Below are 25,939 nucleotides of genomic sequence, written 5' to 3' on the forward strand. Positions count from 1 at the left end.
CTACTGTTGATCACATAAACCCTTTAGGCACTGTCTACTGTTAACCACATAAACCCTTTATGTTGCATTTTAATTGCTACCGTTAATGTTGTTATACCGATCGACGAACTTTCGCTTCGAAGTCTTGGCCTCGAAATCGAGACCACTGAGACGGTTACATTGTATAACACAAGGGACAAAACTATTTGAAATTCATGCATTATTAGTTATTTATTATTTTAGAATACGTATTGCAATTTTAGATCGAACAGGATAAGAAAAACTACCTTAACAATTCCTGGGAGAAACATTTGATTGCTCTTCTTATTTTTTGTCCGCCTTGATATATCACACGAATTGATTAAGAAGCATGAACATTCTATAAAAGGATGAATGATAATTCGTTGCATTAACTTTTAATTCATACTCGTTTCGTCAATATATGATACAAATGAAAAAGTTACATACTGCCAACTAACTAATATGCACTGATGAGGCATTTAGCCAATAACATTTGATATGCTGCTAAAAGGTAGAGTATTTTGTTTTTCTTCAAAAAGTTAAAAGTAGAACTTTGTTTATATTAACACTTTAAAGAAAATTTGTTTAATCAACTTTTGATGGAATTTTGTTTCAATTCACTCTTTGATGAAATTTCCATTTTTGACAGTTTTATTGTATTTTTCAAATCTCTGTCAACGGTATCGTTTCATACTAAAAAATAGCACTCGGTGTCATATCTATATTTGAATCAAAATGGGCTACACAATAAACAAACACAATCAAGATTAAATAAGTAGCTTAATTTGAACATAATAAAAAAGTCAAAGAAAACAAATAAACAATCAATGCCCCCAAAAATAAAATACAAATAAAATTAAGAATAAAGCAAAATACAAAATGCTTTAAAATTGTATAAACAAAATTCGCTTTTCCGTTTGGTTGAAGTTTGCACGGTTTAGTCCAGATTGGGCATTGCTTAACAGAGCCAAGTTGTTTGTATTAAAAAATGTAATACTTTGTTAAATTATGAAACACGTGTCGTTAGTCACTCCCTTATCAAACTTATACCCCACGCAACGAGTTGCGGAGGGTATAATGTTTTTGACCCGTCCGTCCGTCCGTCCGTCCGTCCGTCCGTCTGTCCGTCTGTCCGTCCGTCTGTCCGTCCGTCTGTCCGTCCGTCTGTCTGTCTGTCCGTCCGTCTGTCCGTCCGTCCGTCAGTCCGTCAGTCCTGTTTCTTGTCATCGCAACTCCTCTCAAACCAAACAACAGAATTTCACGAAACCTTTTTAGATAATAAGGACATACTATGTAGTTGTGCATATCGACAGGAAATTACGATTCAATTCTTTTTCCAGGAGTTACGCCCCTTTGAACTTATTTGCCCAATATACTACTGCAACCTTTTGTCATCGCAACTCCTCTCAAACCACACAACAAAATTTCATGAAACCTTTTCAGATAATAAGGACATACTACGTTGATGTGCATATCGACAGGAAATTACGATTCAATTTTTTTCCAGGAGTTACGCCCATTTGAACTTATTTGCCCAATACACTACTGCAACCTTTTGTCATCGCAACTCCTCTCAAACCACACAACAGAATTTCATGAAACCTTTCATATAATATTGACATACTACGTAGATGTGCATATCGACAGGAAATTACGATTCAATTTTTTTTTCCAGGAGTTACGCCCCTTTAAACTTATTTGCCCAATATACTACTGCAACCTTTTGTCATCGCAACTCCTCTCAACCCACACAACAGAATTTCAAGAAACTGTGTAGATAATAAGGACATACTACGTAGATCTGCATATTGACAGGAAATTATGATTCAATTTTTTTTCTGATACAATTTTTTTTTTCTAACACTTATTTTATTTCTCCAATGACAATGTGGGGACGTGGGGTATATGAGCGCGCTCACTAAGGTTCTTTAATGAAAGATGGTTTGATTTTCAAGCCTGGAAGTACTATGTTGACAATATAGTATATCCATCCTCCAATCAACAAATTTGGTCATATCTACTCAATGCGTCCAAAAGATATACCGCAAACGACACTGTGTCATCTTAAAACAATATGGTGCATTTCAAAGAATAAAATCTTGATTGTTTCGCTTGTTTTTACATACGAGTTGCAATTGCCTCACATATATAAAGTTTTGATTGTCTCACATTATTTTGCCAGCAGGCACACAACGTTGAACCAACGTTGAAAATTTGTTGAAATTTGGTTGTAGCGTTGATCAACGTGAAATTAACGTTGTATCAACGTCAATCCTATCAACGTTTAAATCACGTTGTTGAATCAACGTTGATTTGTGGTTAAAAATATCAACGTTGAACTGTCAACGTTGAATCAACATTGAATTTAAGTTAATGCTTTCAATGTTTTGATAGGTTGAAATTATAACGTTGATAAAAGGTTTATTTAAGGTTGATGACTATAAGTGTCGACCGAAATTTCATTCCAGATGAGATTGAATCATTTTATATATATACAACTTTGCAGGAATTATTGGGAATAAATGTTAATAATTTGGAATTCTGTTGCATGTGTATATAAATCTTCAAATTTACACGATAAGATCGAATGAATTAACTTACGCGAAAGAGATTTTTTTTTCTAATTTGCGCATGCGTATGAGGCCGACATTTCGAATTTATTTGCGCCAATATGATTACCACAACAAGTTAGCAGTTGCTCGAAGCAGTGCAAAGTAAGTATAATTTTCATTCATTGTTTGCTTTAATAATAGTTATATGATAATTTAATGTTAACAGTATTGTAGCTGTAATTATTCGCTGTCCCCGCAAGTATGGCAAATCATTATAACCCCTTTTTTGAAGTTCACCTATTTAATCTCAAACTCGATATTTTATATGTTGATGTAATTAAAAGATTTACAACGCATGGCATTCTTGACCTTGAAATACATTTAAAACAAACAAATTATTTTCTCTGCATCAGAATAGATGTCACTCACAGCATGTATTCCGAAGATTTACTAATCATGTGAAGCAATTCGGTGGATAAGAAACACGTGTGACCATAACAAATTAATACACAATCTGACCAATTTCAAAGTGGTTTATTTGATACTGAGTTATGATAAAGTCGAAATAGATGCTTGTTCAATTGACCGTACTGAATTATTACAGCCCAAAAAATTCAAGGAAATAGACAATATTCCTTTAGTTTTAATATCTAAACATAACCCATATGCATGTATACGTAAAATTTAAAAAAGACGTATCACGTCGGAAAGACTTGAATTTATTGCAGTTTAAAGAAGAATGTAAGCAAAGGTTCAAAGTTGAACTACTGCTTGAGTATAGCACATTAACATGCTGAAAATATTAATTGATAAAATATTTAAAAATATAATGAAATATATCAATAAAATAAATAATCCATGAATATTATTCATTTTGAATTATATGAAAGTAAATAAACTCATCATTGATACCAGGATTGAAATTTTGTATTTTGCGCCAGACGCGCGTTAATTTCGTCTACAAAAGACTCATCAGTTACGCTCCAATCAAAACATGTTGAAAAGGTCAAATAAAGTACAAAGTTGAAGAGCATTGAGGACCAAAAATTCCTATAAGTTTTGCCAAATACAGCTAAAGCATCTTAAGGTGACCACCCAAAGCTTTATCTGCCGAAAGGCGTTGTTTTATGGGTTTTATACTAACAACATAGGCGGGTCCCCCCTTTTGTGGGAAAAATTTGGTTGATTATAAAGGGAATCACTGAAGCATGACTGGAGCGGGCCCCCTCTTAGGGCAGTCAGTGGGCCAACCATTATGAAAATTTCGGGATCCGCCACTGAACAATATGAGTGCTTGTGAGGCCTTATTTTATCTCAAGATGAGTGACTGTCAAGATCTCGGTGCTTGTGGGGCATTATTGTATCTCAAGATGAGAAACTGTCAAGATCTCGGTGCTTGTGAGGCCTTATTTTATCTCAAGATGAGTGACTGTCAAGATCTCGGTGCTTGCGTTGCAATATTGTATCTCAAGATGAGTGACTGTCAAGATATCGGTGCTTGTGGGGCATTATTGTATCTCAAGATGAGTGACTGTCAAGATCTCGGTGCTTGTTGGGCATTATTGTATCTCAAGATGAGTGACTGTCAAGATCTCGGTACTTGCGGTGCAATATTGTATCTCAAGATGAGTGACTATCTAGATCTCGGTGCTTGCGGTGCAATATTGTATCTCAAGATGAGTGACTGTCAAGATCTCGGTGCCTGTGGTGCATTATTGTTTCTCAAGATGAGTGACTGTCAAGATCTCGGTGCTTGTGGTGTATTATTTGTTTCTTAAGATGAGTGACTGTCAAGATCTTGGTGCTTGTGGTGCATTATTGTTTTTCAAGATGAGTGACTGTCAAGATAAAATAAATTGAAATGCCACTAATAGCTTATTGTGAGATCTTCAAACTATGATTTAGGATTAAAATTAATTCTAAAGCCCTTGGTTCCAGAGGCGAACCTTTTGAGGGAAAAAAGTGGTTGACTGTATAAGAAATCACTGAAGCATGACTAGAGTGGGCCCCTCTTATGCACTCAATGGACCCCCTTATAAAAATTTCCGGATCCCCCACTGATTCGAGAATCTTGTTGGATTCTGCAGGACAAATTTCCCTTAATGCTACAATAAAAATAATTGAACTTACAGATTTTCAACCAAATTGTGAAAGGTTTTGGAAATCCCAATTTTGTAAGCGTTTCACACATATAAAACTTTATTTTTCTTTTTCAAGTTATAGAAGGAGTTGTGACAATTTGAAAATGCTGCACTTAAAAGTGTCTTTTTTGTAGATGTCTTCACCAATAAACCGATGTCTGAAAAATACATGACGGGTAAAAAGAATAAACATGCCTTTGGTGGTTCAAGCTTTTTTGAAATAATAAGAGGTGAGTATTGAAATATATATCATTGTTTTCCACATTCAAAATTGTGTGGGATTTTGTCACAATTTCTTTTAAATGTGCTCTAGTATCATTGTCTACTAAAATCTATAGGTTTTTTGTATTAAAATTTTTTTTTTTATTATATCTGAACTCAAGTTTAAAAAAAGCACATGGTTGCTCTCAATAAATATTTGAAAAAAAACAATATCATTGCACAGAGATTATTTTTTCACATATTACAGTGCTGTTCTTTATTTGAGCTGCAAAATAATATTAACCTAGTTATGATAAAGATAGTATAATATGTTTTTTTTCTGTTGCAGATGCTATAGCTACAAGTCACAAATGTGCAACATGGACAACAATGTGGAACTAGTGTGCAATATATCTAAAATACGCCCAGAGATATCGGGAATGTGTCTAGCAAAAGGACTAATATTTTAAATAAAATTAAGTATTCAGTTTGTGTTTGTTTGAAATTGTAAGATGCATATGTGAGCAACATGTTATATAATTACTGTTTTATGTCACAAACATATTTTGTGTATGAACAAACATGATCCTGTCTATAATGAAAAATGAAAGTACAAAAATGTATGCCAACTGACACTACAATAAAGTTCAAGATTATCTTTGCCTGGTAAGGTTAATAAGTTGTGCCTGTTCTTCTTGTCAAGTCTTGTATCATAAACACCAGATTCAGAAGTGAGTGGTCTCATTACCAGTATAATAATTACCAAAACAAAGGGAATGATTTATTTTCCTTTTAATCATAAAATTTAGCGAAATACAAAAAGGGAAATATTGGAACAGGCAGAAATCTCCTAAATAAAGAACTCTGCAACAGACTACATGTATATCAACCACCGACACATGACTATCACCACTTAGTACATATAGTTTTGTGAAAGTTTTATTACACATAAAATGGCACTGATGGATATAATAAGTAGTAATGATTTCAGCTATTGACAAGTGGTAATGATTTCAGCTATTGACAAATGGTAATGATTTCAGCTATTGACAACCCACAATTAAACCAATGTTCAAAATCATATTCTCAACATTGACCACATTTCGAGATTCAACTTGCATTAACGTTAAGCCTAAAACAGTCTACCTATTTACAACATACGCTGACCACAGTTCAACCAACATTCGACAGGTTTTCAGCATACACTGACCTCAGAACAACCAGCATTCGACCTGATTTCAACATACAGTGACCACAGTTCAACCAACATTCAACATGTTTTCAGCATACGCTGACCATAGTTCAACCAGCATTCGACCTAATTTCAACATACACTGACCACAGTTCAACCAGCATTCGACCTGATTTCAACATTTACTGACCACAGTTCAACCAGCATTCGACCTAATTTCAACATACACTAACCACAGTTCAACCATCATTCGACTTGTTTTCAACTTGCATTGACCAAATTTAGACCAAAATTCAACCTATTTTCAACGTTGGAAGCTGACGTTGAATCAACGTTATGTTTTCAACGTCATATCAATTTTCAATCCAACACTACTTTTCAACATTGATTCAACGTTGAAATCTGACGTTTATTCAATGTTGAATCAACGTTGCTGTGTCTGCTGGGATATATTGTAAACCAACTTGTTTTCGCGTATACTTTATTTCGCGTTTAGCCCTTTCTAATCCACTTCGCGTCGATTTAATTTCGCTATTACCAAATTAACTTGATGTATTTAATAAATAAGGGAAGATACAAGTTTTACATATTCGCTACGATTTATAATCGTATAATTTTTCTATTCGCGAAAGTCGCGAAAATAAGTTGGTTTACAAAAACCAAAAACAAATTATTTGTTTTAAATTACCAATCGGTTGCTCACACATTGTTGTCAGTATAATGGAATTCTATGCGATTGTCATACAAGTTGAGGTTTAGTTGGCTATGGGGCCAGGTTTAGTTTGCCATTTTCTATAAGGGAAAATGCCTGTACCAAGTCAGGAATATAACAGTTGCTTTTCATTCGTTTGATGTGTTTGGGCTTTTGATTTTGCCATTTGATAGGTGACTTTCCGTTTTGAATTTTCCATGGAGTTCGGTTATTTTGTTAATTTACATTTTGGTACTCTTTGTGGGAACAGACCACCCAGGTGTTAATGTAATCGGCGTTCGCTTGATTCAAATGATACGAGCTGTCTTATTCGATGATTCATTTTAAACTGATGGAATGATAAAAAAATTTAGCCATCTTGAGGTGTTTAAAAATGGTAACATGTTCAAAACATATGCTTTTATACTGTTATAACTTCAAAGTATTCTCAGACAAAAATATCAGAAATTGTATATAATCTAATAGACTTGCGACTACATCCGACGAAAGGCTAATGACCAAGTAAAACTAGAAAATACTGGTTGTGTTTGTTAGAATTAATCACATCTTTCAAATACCCAGAACAATTTAGAATTTGACATATTACATAGAAACCTGTTTATTGCTGAAACCTAGATGTGGTTTCTAGATGTCATTCCGTTTTTCGTGGGGTTGCTGTCTCATTGACATATACCCCACATTTAATTTTATTTATAAAACATTGAACGCCAGACGCGCGTTTCGTCTACAAAACAATCATCAGTGACGCTTGAATCAAAAAATTTAAAAAGCCAAATAAAGTACGAAGTTGAAGAGCATTGAGGACCCAAAATTCCGAAAGGTTTTGCCAGATAAAGCTACGGTAATCTATTCCTGGGGTCAAAAATCCTTAGTATTTCGAAAAATTCAAAGTTTTGTAAACATTTTATTTATTATTTGCTGTTTCAACTAAGTACGGTCAATCAATCAGAATATAAAACAAAAGACTAGACGCAGATACATACCATGAGACGACTGGATGCAAAGCAATACTGAATAATTAATGTTATGAAAGCAAATTAAAATAAAACATTTAATTTTGCAAATGAGTACAATTTCATATGAAAAATCACTAATTTACGTTGAAGATAATTCAAGCAATGTTCATCACCATCTGCCAACAACACTTTGTGCACACGTCTACATCTAGCGAGTAAAAATGAATCTAAAATTCACACGTCTATATCCATTGCGAGTGAATACGAATCTAAATTATCAGTGATAAACTATGTTGATCCATCGTCCTCTGATCAGTAAACAACAACCTTGTGAATACGTCTTTCCACAGTAGAAAATCAGCTTGGAACATACGCTGAAAAATAAAACTTCCACAGAAAATGAAACTGAAACTACTGAGCATAAATAATGGGAGGGTTAGTTTTCGGCAATCAACGGCAGAATGAAAAACTTTCTTTTAAATCACAAGTCGATAAAGGAACAAATCAAAAATTGTTGTTCCAGTATAAAATTCATAAAAAGTTGTATCATTTAGATAAATGTAAAGAACCGAAATAATTCGAACATTATAAAGTCTATTTCTTAAATCTCCAGTCGCCAATTATAATTATTAATGAATTAAAAATAGCACAATTTGCTCTTTCGAACTAAGTACGGTCAATCAATCAGAATCTAAGACAAAAGACTAGACGGCAGATATATACCTTGAAACGACTGGATGCAAAACAATACTGAATACTTAATGTTATGAAATGATTAAAGCGAATTAAAATAAAACATTTAATTTTGGCAAATTATTACAATTTCATATGACAAAAAAATAAAAGACATTAAAGTTAATTCAATTAGTGTTCAGCACCAAAAAAAAACTAATTTCCAAACGGTCAACACAGCACATTGATTGATACTAAACAAATTTTAAATGCTAATTAAGTTACAGAGTTAATTCAAAGCCATGTTTCATCTTATAAACAGATAAGAATGAAAACAAAAAATAATAATACTGACATGAATGGTCAGATATTTCTGACAAGAATGGTCAGAAAACTAAATAATAACTCCATTAAGGATATATACAAATCACCCACTACTGAAAGCACAATTTAACACAAGATTTGTACAGAATTAGATTGCTCCTTCTGTTAACAGTCACAAGATGAGACTGAATATCCTCCTGTTTAACAATGAGCAAAAAAAAAAATTGTCAACTTTAAATTATCAAAATAATTCCAATGCAACTTGCAGTTGGTGAATAAATTTCAAAAGTTGGAATCCCAAATTTCAATACGGATTTATACGTAGCTACAAATTGAACACCACGTAAAAAGCATAATCTTCTTAATCTGGCATTAATGGCGGTGAAAAAATAACCTGTATCCTGAAAATCAAGTAAACGTGGAATAATTGCTGACATAACTAAAGTATGTGGGTTAACTAATTTCTCAATTGCAGAAATAAGCACATTAAAGGCTATATCAAAATCAGCAACCTCATAGGTACCAACATTATGGGTTCCTACATGTATCAGAATTATATAATAATTTACCTGAATTGTTCCACCATTTAGCAAGTTTATTATGTCCCAAATGTGTGCTCCGGGAAAGGCTAGCCAATGACACTTTCTAACAGTTTTCACATGCTTGGCTATGGAGTCGCATACCAGAGTAGACCTAAAATCTATAAAGAGCAAATTTATTTTAAAACAAACTTTTTAATCTACTCCGCCACATTAATCTTATCAGACAAAGAACTGACAATATATTGTGCAATCGCCCATCAATTGAATAAAACTAGGAGAAATCCATGCTTTCGAAGCAAACGTTGCTCCACCTCTTCGGAAACTATGGTAAACTATGGGAAGAAAATAATTTTGGATTTAGCCCAATTTTATAAAGTAATTCTGAAACTGGTTATAAGTAATAGGAATACATTTCCCCTTTTGTGTATCAGAAACATCGGCATCATCTGGAGTGCACGGATTTAAATAACACATCCTTTTATACGCATGTACAGGGCAAAATTTAGATAAAGGATGTGCAAGCAAAGGTATACCTAGAATACGATTACCAAACTGAATTGTTTTTGTTAATTTGAATGCAACTATTATAAAAGATGGAAAGACTATAACATCACCTCTACAAAGCTGTTTGTTTTTATCAAATTTCTTGGTTAATACTCGAACTTAATTAGACTTCCTGCTTAAAAGTAATAAAGCAAAAAAGAAATAAACACCAATATGTCGCATTAAGAGGATTATTCAGATTCAAATGTTCACGAAACGTTCCTAGAATTTCTAAAGTAATTGGAAATCAAAAATCGTTGTTTCAATTTAAACTTCATGGCAAGTTGTATCATTTAGATAAATGTAAAGAACCGATATAATTCGAACAGTATAAAGTCTATTTCTTAATCTCCAGTCGCCAACTACATATTTTTAATGATTTAAAAATAGCACAATTATGACCATATCAATGATAATTCATGTCATAAATGCAAATATATACAACTGACAATGAAAATTAAACGGAGAAGCACAACTGATATTTGTATTTTATAATTTCAACTATAAAACTAATGAATCTGATATAATTTTTAATTAAAAATGAGAAAATGCATCGAAGCAACGTTTAACCCTAAAGGGAAAACTCTGCGATCATAAATATAAAAACATCACGCTCTGCTTCATTAAAGTGGGAATATGAGTTAAGCTCAGTTAAAAAGCAATCCACGGATATGTTAAAATAAAATATGAATGAATGTCGTGTTACCTTGGTACGCTGAAAAATGGCGGCCATTTAAAAAGTTCCGAGTTTTAACGACACAGTTACATATATGGTGTTTTTCATTATGGTGATGCTTCATCATGCTCATCATTTGTCAAGTAATCTCCCAGGATGCCTCTAACAAAAAGTAGAGGTTTAATAATACTGACAAGAAAAAAAAAAGAAATGGAGAAAAAGCAAGATGTCGCACGACATAGTCATAATTACACAAATATCTGACAACCGAGTCCGAAATACGCAGAAAATATAAACTCGGAATTATAAGTTTTCAATGTACACAAGTGCCTTGAAACCTTAGTTCCCTGATATAGCTTACCTATGGGGACAATTATCACGTGGTTGACAATTCAAAAAGAAAAGAATGTCAAATGCTAAAGAACCATTATCGTTTGAAAATGAATATTACATAACAGTCTTTCAGTAATTCAAATATTTTCTTTAAATCTTGTGTAGATCTTCGAGACACATCCATCAACTTAAGTGACTGTTTCATTGAGCACAATAATACTAAAGTTACAATTTGAACGCGGGAAAGATCCAAGTAGAAAAGTTGGGCGAAAACATTCAAAAGTCAAGTTCTGCTGAAATAGTTATCAAAGGTACCAGGATTATAATTTAATACGCCAGACGCGCGTTTCGTCTACATAAGACTCATCAGTGACGCTCAGATCAAAATAGTTATAAAGCCAAACAAGTACAAAGTTGAAGAGCATTGAGGACCCAAAATTCCAAAAAGTTGTGCCAAATACGGCTAAGGTAATCTATTCCTGGGATAAGAAAATCCTTAGTTTTTTTAGAAAAATTCAAAGTTTTGTAACAGGAAATTTATAAAAATGACCATATAATTGATATTCATATAAACACCGAAGTGCTGACTACTGGGCTAGTGATACCCTCGGGGACGAAACGTCCACCAGCAGTGGCATTGACCCTGTGGTGTAAATAGTTATCAAAGGTACCAGGATTATAATTTAATACGCCAGACGCGCGTTTCGTCTACATAAGACTCATAAGAAAAAGTGTTTATCTATTACATGCTAGAATTATTGCCCTTTAATAACGAAGAAAAGATTTATTGATATATTCTTGAAAACATTAATGTATAGACATTAACTGTTGACAGTAAAAAATCAAATTAAGAAGTTAAAATTATTTAGGGAAGGGCCAGTTGATTTTGAGGGGTTGGGCTTGGACGATTTTATCATCAAATATGAATATGTTAAATTCTGCTAGGTGAGCGATCCAGGCTCTTATATATGAGCCTCATGTTTCGTGTTGAAATAATGACATAATCATCTATAATTAATCAAAACTTATGGTTACAATAAATAGTGATTCGATTGTTTTGTTGTAGAAGAAGTGTATTTTCGTTCCATCTGCCTTGGAAATATGTAGTCCGAATTTAATTAGAAAATACACACTACAATATCCTTTGAAATAAAATTAACGGTACCAATTTTACTGCACCAGTTACACATTCCGACAATAAATGTCTCTTAAGCTATGCTATATGATAATAATTTTATTGCATTAATTACAAAATTAAAGAACTTTAAAAGAGGGACGAAAGATACCAGAGGGACAGTCAAACTCATAGATCGAAAACAAACTGACAACGCCATGGCCAAAAATAAAAAGACAAACAGACAAATAATAGTACAGATGACACAACATAGAAAACTAAAGACTAAGCAACACGAACCCCACCAAAAACTGGGGGTGATCTCAGGTGCTCCGGAAGGGTAAGCAGATCCTGCTCCACATGTGGCACCCGTCGTGTTGCTTATGTTATTACAAATCCGGTAAATAGTCTAATTCGGTATGTCACATTCGTGAAAAGGGAAGGGTATTGTAGTTACGACATAAACTGATCAATTCGCAGCACAATGTACATGCATATGTATTTATTCCCTATTATATTGCTTTATAACTGTAAACTATATGTGCATTTGACTACATGCAATGCATATTTTGCAAATTCCATAAGTACTCTCTATTTTGTTGTAGATGAAGTACATTTTCTATGCATCTGTCTTGAAATAATGAAGTCCAAATAATTAGAAAAAAATCACTACTAGATTCTTTGAAAATTGCCTCTTCAGCTAATTTTTAAATTAGTAATCACTGGAGACAAATATTAAGAAAAAAGAAAATGTAAAAATCAATACATCTTATAGAATTGAAATACTAAAAGAATTTGCCTCAAAAATGAATAATTATCTATCTTTGAACAAGATTATTAAAACCTTGAAGTTAGATTGTGCAAATAAAGGAACCTTAACCCTATTTCCATGCCAGGTCACAAAACGTGAGCTACTGGGCGTGTGATACCCTCGATGATTAACAATCGACCAGAAAAGGTGTTGACCCAGTGGTACTAATGGTGCTTCAACTGATGTGCAGTATGCTTTTAAGGCTCACACATTTTGTCATATTGGTCAACATCGACAACTTTGTCACACCATGTTTAGATTTAAAAAGCCTCTTCCTTAACAAAATGTCTAGAATAAATCATTTAATTTATTGATGAATTATAACAATGTTTTGAACGGACTGAGGATTGTTTCCTATTCTTCCGATCAAAAGGACCAGATTATAGTGCTCATCATTTCTTCTCATTTGTTGTTGATTATGGGTCTTCAATTACCTTTGTTAAATATTTCCCTTCTTTTTAGTTATAGACACGAGACAGTTCAGAGTTGACATATTGTATAAATCCTTTACACACTGTCTACTGTTGACTAAATCAACTCTTTAGACAAAGTCTACTGTTGACCACATAAACCATTTAGACACTGTCTACTGTTGACCACATAAACCACACAAACCCCTCAGACACTGTCTACTGTTGACCACATAAACCATTTAGACACTGTCTATTGTTGATCACATAAACCCTATAGGCACTGTCTACTGTGAATCACATAAACCCTCTAGACACTGACTGTCAACTGTTCACCACATAAACCCTTTAGACACTGTCTACTGTTGACCACATAAACCATTTAGACACGGTCTGCTGTTGACCACATACACCATTTAGACACGGTCTACTGTTGACCACATAAACCATTTAGACAATGTTTACTGTTGACCACATAAACCACATAAACCCCTCAGACACTGTCTACTGTTGACCACATAAACCATTTAGACACGGTCTACTGTTGATCACATAAACACTTTAGACAATGTTTACAGTTGACCACATAAACCACATAAACCCCTCAGACACTGTCTACTGTTGACCAAATAAACCATTTAGACACTGTCTACTGTTGATCACATAAACCCTTTAGGCACTGTCTACTGTTAACCACATAAACCCTTTATGTTGCATTTTAATTGCTACCGTTAATGTTGTTATACCGATCGACGAACTTTCGCTTCGAAGTCTTGGCCTCGAAATCGAGACCACTGAGACGGTTACATTGTATAACACAAGGGACAAAAGTAATTGAAATTCATGCATTATTAGTTATTTATTATTTTAGAATACGTATTGCAATTTTAGATCGAACAGGATAAGAAAAACTACCTTAACAATTCCTGGGAGAAACATTTGATTGCTCTTCTTATTTTTTGTCTGCCTTGATATATCACACGAATTAATTAAGAAGCATGAACATTCTTTAAAAGGATGAATGATAATTCGTTGCATTCACTTTTTCGTTTCGTCAATATATGATACAAATGAAAAAGTTACATACTGCCAACTAACTAATATGCACTGTTGAGGCATTTAGCCAATAACATTTGATATGCTGCTAAAAGGTAGGGTATTTTGTTTTTCTTCAAAAAGTTAAAAGTAGAACTTTGTTTATATTAACACTTTAAAGAAAATTTGTTTAATCAACTTTCGATGGAATTTTGTTTCAATTCACTCTTTGATGAAATTTCCATTTTTGACAGTTTTATTGTATTTTTCAAATCTCTGTCAACGGCATCTTTTCATACTAAAAAATAGCACTCGGTGTCATATCTATATTTGAATCAAAATATGCTACACAATAAACAAACACAATCAAGATTAAATAAGTAGCTTAATTTGAACATAATAAAATAGTCAAAGAAAACAAATAAACAATCAATGCCCCCAAAAATAAAATACAAATAAAATTAAGAATAAAGCAAAATACAAAATGCTTTAAAATTGTATAAACAAAATTCGCTTTTCCGTTTGGCTGAAGTTTGCACGGTGTAGTCCAGATTGGGCATTGCTTAACAGAGCCAAGTTGTTTGTATTAAAAAATGTAATACTTTGTTAAATTATGAAACACGTGTCATTAGTCACTCCTTTATCAAACTTATACCCCATGCAACGAGTTTCGGAGGGTATAATGTTTTTGACCCGTCCGTCCGTCCGTCTGTCCGTCCGTCCGTCTGTTCGTCTGTCCGTCCGTCAGTCCGTCAGTCCTGTTTCTTGTCGTCGCAACTCCTCTCAAACCACACAACAGAATTTCACGAAACCTTTCTAGATAATAAGGACATACTATGTAGTTGTGCATATCGACAGGAAATTACGATTCAATTCTTTTTCCAGGAGTTACGCCCCTTTGAACTTATTTACTTTAATGTACTACTGCAACAGTTTGTCATCGCAACTCCCCTCAAACCACACAACAGAATTTCATGAAACCTTTTCAGATAATAAGGACATACTACGTAGATGTGCATATCGACAGGAAATTACGATTCAATTTTTTTTCCAGGAGTTACGCCCCTTTGAACTTATTTACTTCAATGTACTACTGCAACAGTTTGTCATCGCAACTCCCCTCAAACCACACAACAGAATTTCATGAAACCTTTTCAGATAATAAGGACATACTACGTAGATGTGCATATAGACAGGAAATTACGATTCAATTTTTTTTCCAGGAGTTACGCCCCTTTGAACTTATTTGCCCAATATACTACTGCAACCTTTTGTCATCGCAATTCCTCTGAAACCACACAACAGAATTTCATGAAACCTTTTCAGATAATAAGGACATACTACGTAGATGTGCATATCGACAGGAAATTACGATTCAATTTTTTTCCAGGAGTTACGCCCATTTGAACTTATTTGCCCAATACACTACTGCAACCTTTTGTCATCGCAACTCCTCTCAAACCACACAACAGAATTTCATGAAACCTTTTAGATAATATGGACATACTACGTAGATGTGCATATCGACAGGAAATTACGATTCAATTTTTTTTTCCAGGAGTTACGCTCCTTTGAACTTATTTGCCCAATATACTACTGCAACCTTTTGTCATCGCAACTCCTCTCAACCCACACAACAGAATTTCAAGAAACTGTGTAGATAATAAGGACATACTATGTAGATGTGCATATTGACAGGAAATTATGATTCAATTAATTTTCTGATACAATTTTTTTTTCTAACACTTATTTTATTTCTCCAATGACAATGTGGGGACGTGGGGTATGTGAGCGCGCTCACTAAGGTTCTTTAATGAATGATGGTTTGATTTGCAAGCCTGGAAGTACTATGTTGACAATATAGTATATCCATCCTCCAATCAACAAATTTGGTCATATCTACTCAATGCATCCAAAAGATATACCGCAAACGACACTGTGTCATCTTAAAACAATATGGTGCATTTCAAAGAATAAAATCTTGATTGTTTCGCTTGTTTTTACATACGAGTTGCAATTGCCTCACATATATAAAGTTTTGATTGTCTCACATTATTTTGAAGATATCAATTATTTTTGTATAGCCAAAGTATAAGTTTAAGAAATCAGATTGTTGGTGGAATTATTAAACATTTTATTGGACAGGTAATAGATTATAAACATTTTTTTCTCCTTCTAATGCACAGGTTTTCAAAACAATGCACTCTACGACTGTAAAAGTAAAGCACATCATTTTATCATTCGCCTTTTCTTAACATAGAATGATCACTATTAAGATAGCACTAACATTAAATCATAATTCAAATTGATATGGACTAATCATGAAACGGCTAAAATTCCAAACGAAGGTGAACTTGTAATTATAAAACAATGATGTATATTTGTTTAATAAGTATGCCCAGTGATAAGGTTAAACTCTGATCGATGAAAGCTAGATGCATATATTAATAGCAAATATTGTAAACCAACTTGTTTTCGCGTATACTTTATTTTTTTATTGTTTTTCGTGGGATTGCTGTCTCATTGACATATACCCCACATTTAATTTTATTTATAAAACATTGAACGCCAGACGCGCGTTTCGTCTACAAAACAATCATCAGTGACGCTTGAATCAAAAAATTTAAAAAGCCAAATAAAGTACGAAGTTGAAGAGCATTGAGGACCCAAAATTCCGAAAGGTTTTGCCAGATAAAGCTACGGTAATCTATTCCTGGGGTCAAATCCTTAGTATTTCGAAACATTCAAAGTTTTGTAAACATTTTATTTATTATTTGCTGTTTCAACTAAGTACGGTCAATCAATCAGAATATAAAACAAAAGACTAGACGCAGATACATACCATGAGACGACTGGATGCAAAGCAATACTGAATAATTAATGTTATGAAAGCAAATTAAAATAAAACATTTAATTTTGCAAATGAGTACAATTTCATATGAAAAATCACTAATTTACGTTGAAGATAATTCAAGCAATGTTCATCACCATCTGCCAACAACACTTCTACATCTAGCGAGTAAAGTAAAAATGAATCTAAAATTCACACGTCTATATCCATTGCGAGTGAATACGAATCTAAATTATCAGTGATAAACTATGTTGATCCATCGTTCTCTGATCAGTAAACAATTACCTTGTAAATACGTCTTTCCACAGTAGAAAATCAGCTTGGAACATACGCTGAAAAATAAAACTTCCACAGAAAATGAAACTGAAACTACTGAGCATAAATAATGGGAGGGTTAGTTTTCGGCAATCAACGGCAGAATGAAAAACTTTCTTTTAAATCACAAGTCGATAAAGGAACAAATCAAAAATTGTTGTTCCAGTATAAAATTCATAACAAGTTGTATCATTTAGATAAATGTAAAGAACCGAAATAAAACAAACATTATAAAGTCTATTTCTTAAATCTCCAGTCGCCAATTATAATTATTAATGAATTAAAAATAGCACAATTTGCTCTTTCGAACTAAGTACGGTCAATCAATCAGAATCTAAGACAAAAGACTAGACGGCAGATATATACCTTGAAACGACTGGATGCAAAACAATACTGAATACTTAATGTTATGAAATGATTAAAGCGAATTAAAATAAAACATTTAATTTTGGCAAATTATTACAATTTCATATAACAAAAAAATAAAAGACGTTAAAGTTAATTCAATTAGTGTTCAGCACCAAAAAAAAACTAATTTCCAAACGGTCAACACAGCACATTGATTGATAATAAACAAATTTTAAATGCTAATTAAGTTACAGAGTAAATTCAAAGCCATGTTTCATCTTATAAACAGATAAGAAAAAATAATAATACTGACATGAATGGTCAGATATTTCTGACAAGAATGGTAAGAAAACTAAATAATAACTTCATTAAGGATATATACAAATCACCCACTACTGCAAGCACAATTTAACACAAGATTTCTACAGAATTATATTGCTCCTTCTGTTAACAGTCACAAGATGAGACTGAACATCCTCCTGTTTAACAATGAGCAATAAAAAAAATTGTCAACTTTGAATTGTCAAAATAATTCCAATGCAACTTGCAGTTGGTGAATAAAGTTCACAAGTTGGAATCCCAAATTTCAATACGGGTTTATACGTAGCTACAAACTGATCACCACGTAAAAAGCATAATCTTCTTAAACTAGCATTAATGGTGGTGAAAAAAAAATAACATGTATTCTGAAAATCAAGTAAACGTGGAATAATTGCTGACATAACTACGGTATGTGGGTTAATTAATTTCTCAATTGCAGAAATAAGCACATTATAGGCTAAATCAAAATCAGCAACCTCATAGGTACCAACATCATTGGTTCCTACATGTATCAGAATTATATAATAATTTACCTGAATTGTTCCACAATTTAGCAAGTTTATTATGTCCCAAATATGTGCTTCGGGAAAGGCTAGCCAATGACACTTTCTAATAGTTTTCACATGCTTGGCTATGGAGTCGCATACCAGAGTAGACCTAAAATCTATAAAGAGCAAATTTATTTTAAAACAAACTTTTTAATCTATTCCGCCACATTAATCTTATCAGACAAAGAACTGACAATATATTGTGCAATCGCCCATCAATTGAATAAAACTAGGAGAAATCCATGCTTTCGAAGCAAACGTTGCTCCACCTCTTCGGAAACTATGGTAAACTATGGGAAGAAAATAATTTTGGATTTAGCCCAATTTTATAAAGTAATTCTGAAACTGGTTATAAGTAATAGGAATACATTTCCCCTTTTGTGTATCAGAAACGGCGGCATCATCTGGAGTGCACGGATTTAAATAACACATCCTTTTATACGCATGTACAGGGCAAAATTTAGATAAAGGATGTGCAAGCAAAGGTATACCTAGAATACGATTACCAAACTGAATTGTTTTGTCAATTTGAATGCAACTATTATAAGAGATGGAAAGACTATAACATCACCTCTACAAAGCTGTTTGTTTTTATCAAATTTCTTGGTTGATACTCGAACTTAATTAGACTTCCTGCTTAAAAGTAATAAAGCAAAAAGAAATACACACCAATATGTCGCATCAAGAGGATTATTCAAATTCAAATGTTCACGAAACGTTGCTTGAATTTCTAAAGTAATTGGAATTCAAAAATCGTTGTTTCAATTTAAACTTCATGACAAGTTGTATCATTTAGATAAATGTAAAGAACCGATATAATTCGAACAGTATAAAGTCTATTTCTTAATCTCCAGTCGCCAACTACATATTTTTAATGATTTAAAAATAGCACAATTATGACCATATCAATGATAATTCATGTCATAAATGCAAATATATACAACTGACAATGAAAATTAAACGGAGAAGCACAACTGATATTTGTATTTTATAGTTTCAACTATAAAACTAATGATATAATTTTTAATTGAAAATGAGAAAATGCATCGAAGCAACGTATAACCCTAAAGGGAAAACTCTGCGATCATAAATATAAAAACATCACGCTCTGCTTCATTAAAGTGGGAATATGAGTTAAGCTTAGTTAAAAAGCAATTCACGGATATGTAAAAATAAAATATGAATGAATGTCGTGTTACTTTGGTACGCTGAAAAATGGCGGCCATTTAAAAAGTTCCGAGTTCGAACGACACAGTTACATATATGGTGTTTTTCATTATGGTGATGCTTCATCATGCTCATCATTTGTCCAGTAATCTCCTAGGATGCCTTTAACTAAAAGTAGAGGTATAATAATACTGACAAGAAAAAAAAAAGAAATGGAGAAAAAGCAAGATGTCGCACGACATAGTCATAATTACACAAATATCTGACAACCGAGTCCGAAATACGCAGAAAATATAAACTCGGAATTATAAGTTTTCAATGTACACAAGTGCCTTGAAACCTTAGTTCCCTGATAAAAGAAAAGAATGTCAAATGCTAAAGAACCATTATCGTTTGAAAATGAATATTACATAACAGTCTTTCAGTAATTCAAATATTTTCTTTAAATCTTGTGTAGATCTTCGAGACACATCCATCAACTTAAGTGACTGTTTCATTGAGCACAATAATACTAAAGTTACAATTTGAACGCGGGAAAGATCCAAGTAGAAAAGTTGGGCGAAAATATTCAAAAGTCAAGTTCTGCTGAAATAGTTATCAAAGGTACCAGGATTATAATTTAATACGCCAGACGCGCGTTTCGTCTACATAAGACTCATCAGTGACACTCAGATCAAAATAGTTATAAAGCCAAACAAGTACAACGTTGAAGAGCATTGAGGACCCAAAATTCCAAAAAGTTGTGCCAAATACGGCTAAGGTAATCTATTCCTGGGATAAGAAAATCCTTAGTTTTTTAGAAAAATTCAAAGTTTTGTAACAGGAAATTTATAAAAATGACCATATAATTGATATTCATATAAACACCGAAGTGCTGACTACTGGGCTAGTGATACCCTCGGGGACGAAACGTCCACCAGCAGTGGCATCGACCTTGTGGTGTAAATAGTTATCAAAGGTACCAGGATTATAATTTATTACGCCAGACGCGCGTTTCGTCTACATAAGACTCATCAGTGACGCTCAGATCAAAATAGTTATAAAGCCAAACAAGTACAAAGTTGAAGAGCATTGAGGACCCAAAATTCCAAAAAGTTGTGCCAAATACGGCTAAGGTAATCTATTCCTGGGATAAGAAAATCCTTGGTTTTTTAGAAAAATTCAAAGTTTTGTAACAGGAAATTTATAAAAATTACCATATAATTGATATTTATATAAACACCGAAGTGCTGACTACTGGGCTAGTGATACCCTCGGGGACGAAACGTCCACCAGCAGTGGCATCGACCCTGTGGTGTAAATAGTTATCAAAGGTACCAGGATTATAATTTAATACGGCAGACGCGCTATTCGTGTACATAAGACTCATAAGAAAAAGTGTTTATCTATTACATACTAGAATTATTGCCCTTTAATAACGAAGAAAAGATTTATTGATATATTCTTGAAAACATTAATGTATAGACATTAACTGTTAACAGTAAAAAATCAAATTAAGAAGTTAAAATTATTTAGGGAAGTGCCAGTTGATTTTGAGGGGTTGGGCTTGGACGATTTTATCATCAAATATGAATATGTTAAATTCTGCTAGATGTGCGATCCAGGCTCTTATATATGAGCCTCATTTTTCGTGTTGAATTAATGACATAATCATCTATAATTAATCAAAACTTATGGTTACAATAAATAGTGATTCGATTGTTTTGTTGTAGAAGAAGTGTATTTTCGTTCCATCTGCCTTGGAAATATGTAGTCCGAATTTAATTAGAAAATACACACTACAATATCCTTTGAAATAAAATTAACGGTACCAATTTTACTGCGCCAGTTACACATTCCGACAATAAATGTCTCTTAAGCTATGCTATATGATAATAATTTTATTGCATTAATTACAAAATTAAAGAACTTTAAACTGATCAATTCGCAGCACAATGTACATGTATATGTATTTATTCCCTATTATATTGCTTTATAACTGTAAACTATATGTGCATTTGACTACATGCAATGCATATTTTGCAAATTCCAAAAGTACTCTCTATTTTGTTGTAGATGAAGTACATTTTCTATGCATCTGTCTTGAAATTATGAAGTCCAAATAATTAGAAAAAATTCACTACAAGATTCTTTGAAAATTGCCTCTTCAGCTAATTTTTAAATTAGTAATCACTAGAGACAAATATTTAGAAAAAAAGAAAATGTAAAAATCAATACATCTTATAGAATTGAAATACTAAAAGAATTTGCCTCAAAAATGAATAATTATCTATCTTTGAACAAGATTATTAAAACCTTGAAGTTAGATTGTGAAAATAAAGGAACCTTAACCGTATTTCCATGCCAGGTCACAAAACGTGAGCTACTGGGCGTGTGATACCCTCGATGATTAACAATCGACCAGAAAAGGTGTTGACCCAGTGGTACTAATGGTGCTTCAACTGATGTGCAGTATGCTTTTAAGGCTCACACATTTTGTCATATTGGTCAACATCGACAACTTTGTCACACCATGTTTAGATTTAAAAAGCCTCTTCCTTAACAAAATGTCTAGAATAAATCATTTAATTTATTGATGAATTATAACAATGTTTTGAACGGACTGAGGATTGTTTCCTATTCTTCCGATCAAAAGGACCAGATTATAGTGCTCATCATTTCTTCTCATTTGTTGTTGATTATGGGTCTTCAATTACCTTTGTTAAATATTTCCCTTCTTTTTAGTTATAGACACGAGACAGTTCAGAGTTGACATATTGTATAAATCCTTTACACACTGTCTACTGTTGATCACATAAACACTTTAGACAAAGTCTACTGTTGACCACATAAACCCTATAGACAAAGTCTACTGTTGACCACATAAACCACATAAACCCCTCAGACACTGTTTACTGTTGACCACATAAACCATTTAGACAAAGTCTACTGTTGACCACATAAACCCTATAGACAAAGCCTACTGTTGACCACATAAACCACATAAACCCCTCAGACACTGTTTACTGTTGACCACATAAACACTTTAGACAAAGTCTACTGTTGACCACATAAACCCTCTAGACACTGACTGTCAACTGTTCACCTGATAAACCCCTTAGACACGGTCTACTGTTGACCACATCAACACTTTAGACACTGTTTACTGTTGACCACATAAACCCCTTAGACACGGTCTACTGTTGACCACATAAACCATTTAGACACTGTCTACTGTTGATCACATAAACACTTTAGACAATGTTTACTGTTGACCACATAAACCCCTTAGACACGGTCTACTGTTGACCACATAAACCATTTAGACACGGTCTACTGTTGACCACATAAACCATTTAGACACGGTCTACTGTTGACCACATAAACCCCTTAGACACGGTCTACTGTTGACCACATAAACCATTTAGACACGGTCTACTGTTGACCACATCAACACTTTAGACACTGTTTACTGTTGACCACATAAACCCCTTAGACACGGTCTACTGTTGACCACATAAACACTTTAGACACGGTCTACTGTTGACCACATAAACACTTTAGACAAAGTCTACTGTTGACCACATAAACCCTCTAGACACTGACTGTCAACTGTTCACCTGATAAACCCCTTAGACACGGTCTACTGTTGACCACATAAACACTTTAGACAAAGTCTACTGTTGACCACATAAACCATTTAGACACTGTCTACTGTTGATCACATAAACCCTCTAGACACGGTCTACTGTTGACCACATAAACCATTTAGACACGGTCTACTGTTGACCACATAAACCATTTAGACACGGTCTACTGTTGACCACATGAACACTTTAGACACTGTCTACTGTTGACCACATAAACCCTCTAGACACTGACTGTCAACTGTTCACCTGATAAACCCCTTAGACACGGTCTACTGTTGACCACATCAACACTTTGGACACTGTTTACTGTTGACCACATAAACCCTCTAGACACTGACTGTCAACTGTTCACCTGATAAACCCCTTAGACACGGTCTACTGTTGACCACATCAACACTTTAGACACTGTTTACCACATAAACCCCTTAGACACGGTCTACTGTTGACCACATAAACCATTTAGACACGGTCTACTGTTGACCACATAAACACTTTAGACAAAGTCTACTGTTGACCACATAAACCCTCTAGACACTGACTGTCAACTGTTCACCTGATAAACCCCTTAGACACGGTCTACTGTTGACCACATAAACACTTTAGACAAAGTCTACTGTTGACCACATAAACCCTCTAGACACTGACTGTCAACTGTTCACCTGATAAACCCCTTAGACACGGTCTACTGTTGACCACATCAACACTTTAGACACTGTTTACTGTTGACCACATAAACCCCTTAGACACGGTCTACTGTTGACCACATCAACACTTTAGACAATGTTTACTGTTGACCACATAAACCCCTTAGACACGGTCTACTGTTGACCACATAAACACTTTAGACAATGTTTACTGTTGATCACATAAACCACATAAACCCCTCAGACACTGTCTACTGTTGACCAAATAAACCATTTAGACACTGTCTACTGTTGATCACATAAACCCTTTAGGCACTGTCTACTGTTAACCACATAAACCCTTTATGTTGCATTTTAATTGCTACCGTTAATGTTGTTATACCGATCGACGAACTTTCGCTTCGAAGTCTTGGCCTCGAAATCGAGACCACTGAGACGGTTACATTGTATAACACAAGGGACAAAACTATTTGAAATTCATGCATTATTAGTTATTTATTATTTTAGAATACGTATTGCAATTTTAGATCGAACAGGATAAGAAAAACTACCTTAACAATTCCTGGGAGAAACATTTGATTGCTCTTCTTATTTTTTGTCCGCCTTGATATATCACACGAATTAATTAAGAAGCATGAACATTCTATAAAAGGATGAATGATAATTCGTTGCATTCACTTTTAATTCATACTCGTTTCGTCAATATATGATACAAATGAAAAAGTTACATACTGCCAACTAACTAATATGCACTGATGAGGCATTTAGCCAATAACATTTGATATGCTGCTAAAAGGTAGGGTATTTTGTTTTTCTTCAAAAAGTTAAAAGTAGAACTTTGTTTATATTAACACTTTAAAGAAAATTTGTTTAATCAACTTTTGATGGAATTTTGTTTCAATTCACTCTTTGATGAAATTTCCATTTTTGACAGTTTTATTGTATTTTTCAAATCTCTGTCAACGGTATCGTTTCATACTAAAAAATAGCACTCGGTGTCATATCTATATTTGAATCAAAATGGGCTACACAATAAACAAACACAATCAAGATTAAATAAGTAGCTTAATTTGAACATAATAAAAAAGTCAAAGAAAACAAATAAACAATCAATGCCCCCAAAAATAAAATACAAATAAAATTAAGAATAAAGCAAAATACAAAATGCTTTAAAATTGTATAAACAAAATTCGCTTTTCCGTTTGGTTGAAGTTTGCACGGTTTAGTCCAGATTGGGCATTGCTTAACAGAGCCAAGTTGTTTGTATTAAAAAATGTAATACTTTGTTAAATTATGAAACACGTGTCGTTAGTCACTCCCTTATCAAACTTATACCCCACGCAACGAGTTGCGGAGGGTATAATGTTTTTGACCCGTCCGTCCGTCCGTCCGTCCGTCCGTCTGTCCGTCCGTCTGTCCGTCTGTCCGTCCGTCAGTCCGTCAGTCCTGTTTCTTGTCATCGCAACTCCTCTCAAACCAAACAACAGAATTTCACGAAACTTTTTTAGATAATAAGGACATACTATGTAGTTGTGCATATCGACAGGAAATTACGATTCAATTCTTTTTCCAGGAGTTACGCCCCTTTGAACTTATTTGCCCAATATACTACTGCAACCTTTTGTCATCGCAACTCCTCTCAAACCACACAACAAAATATCATGAAACCTTTTCAGATAATAAGGACATACTACGTAGATGTGCATATCGACATGAAATTACGATTCAATTTTTTTCCAGGAGTTACGCCCATTTGAACTTATTTGCCCAATACACTACTGCAACCTTTTGTCATCGCAACTCCTCTCAAACCACACAACAGAATTTCATGAAACCTTTCATATAATATTGACATACTACGTAGATGTGCATATCGACAGGAAATTACGATTCAATTTTTTT

General features: G+C 33.7%; 1 long non-coding RNA gene across 1 annotated transcript; it reads right to left on the reverse strand.

The window, feature by feature from the left end:
- Nucleotides 1-1,064: 1,064 nt before the first annotated feature.
- LOC127719421 (uncharacterized) lies at nt 1,065-25,870 on the reverse strand. The gene is made up of 4 exons (XR_007990295.1): nt 25,706-25,870; nt 15,650-15,699; nt 15,196-15,482; nt 1,065-1,602 (listed from the first exon to the last, which is right to left on the reverse strand). It is a non-coding gene; the product is annotated as an uncharacterized LOC127719421 (long non-coding RNA).
- Nucleotides 25,871-25,939: the final 69 nt, after the last annotated feature.

This window comes from Mytilus californianus, unplaced genomic scaffold (assembly GCF_021869535.1).
Source record: "Mytilus californianus isolate M0D057914Y unplaced genomic scaffold, xbMytCali1.0.p SCAF_11, whole genome shotgun sequence".
NCBI classification, from domain to species: domain Eukaryota; kingdom Metazoa; phylum Mollusca; class Bivalvia; order Mytilida; family Mytilidae; genus Mytilus; species Mytilus californianus.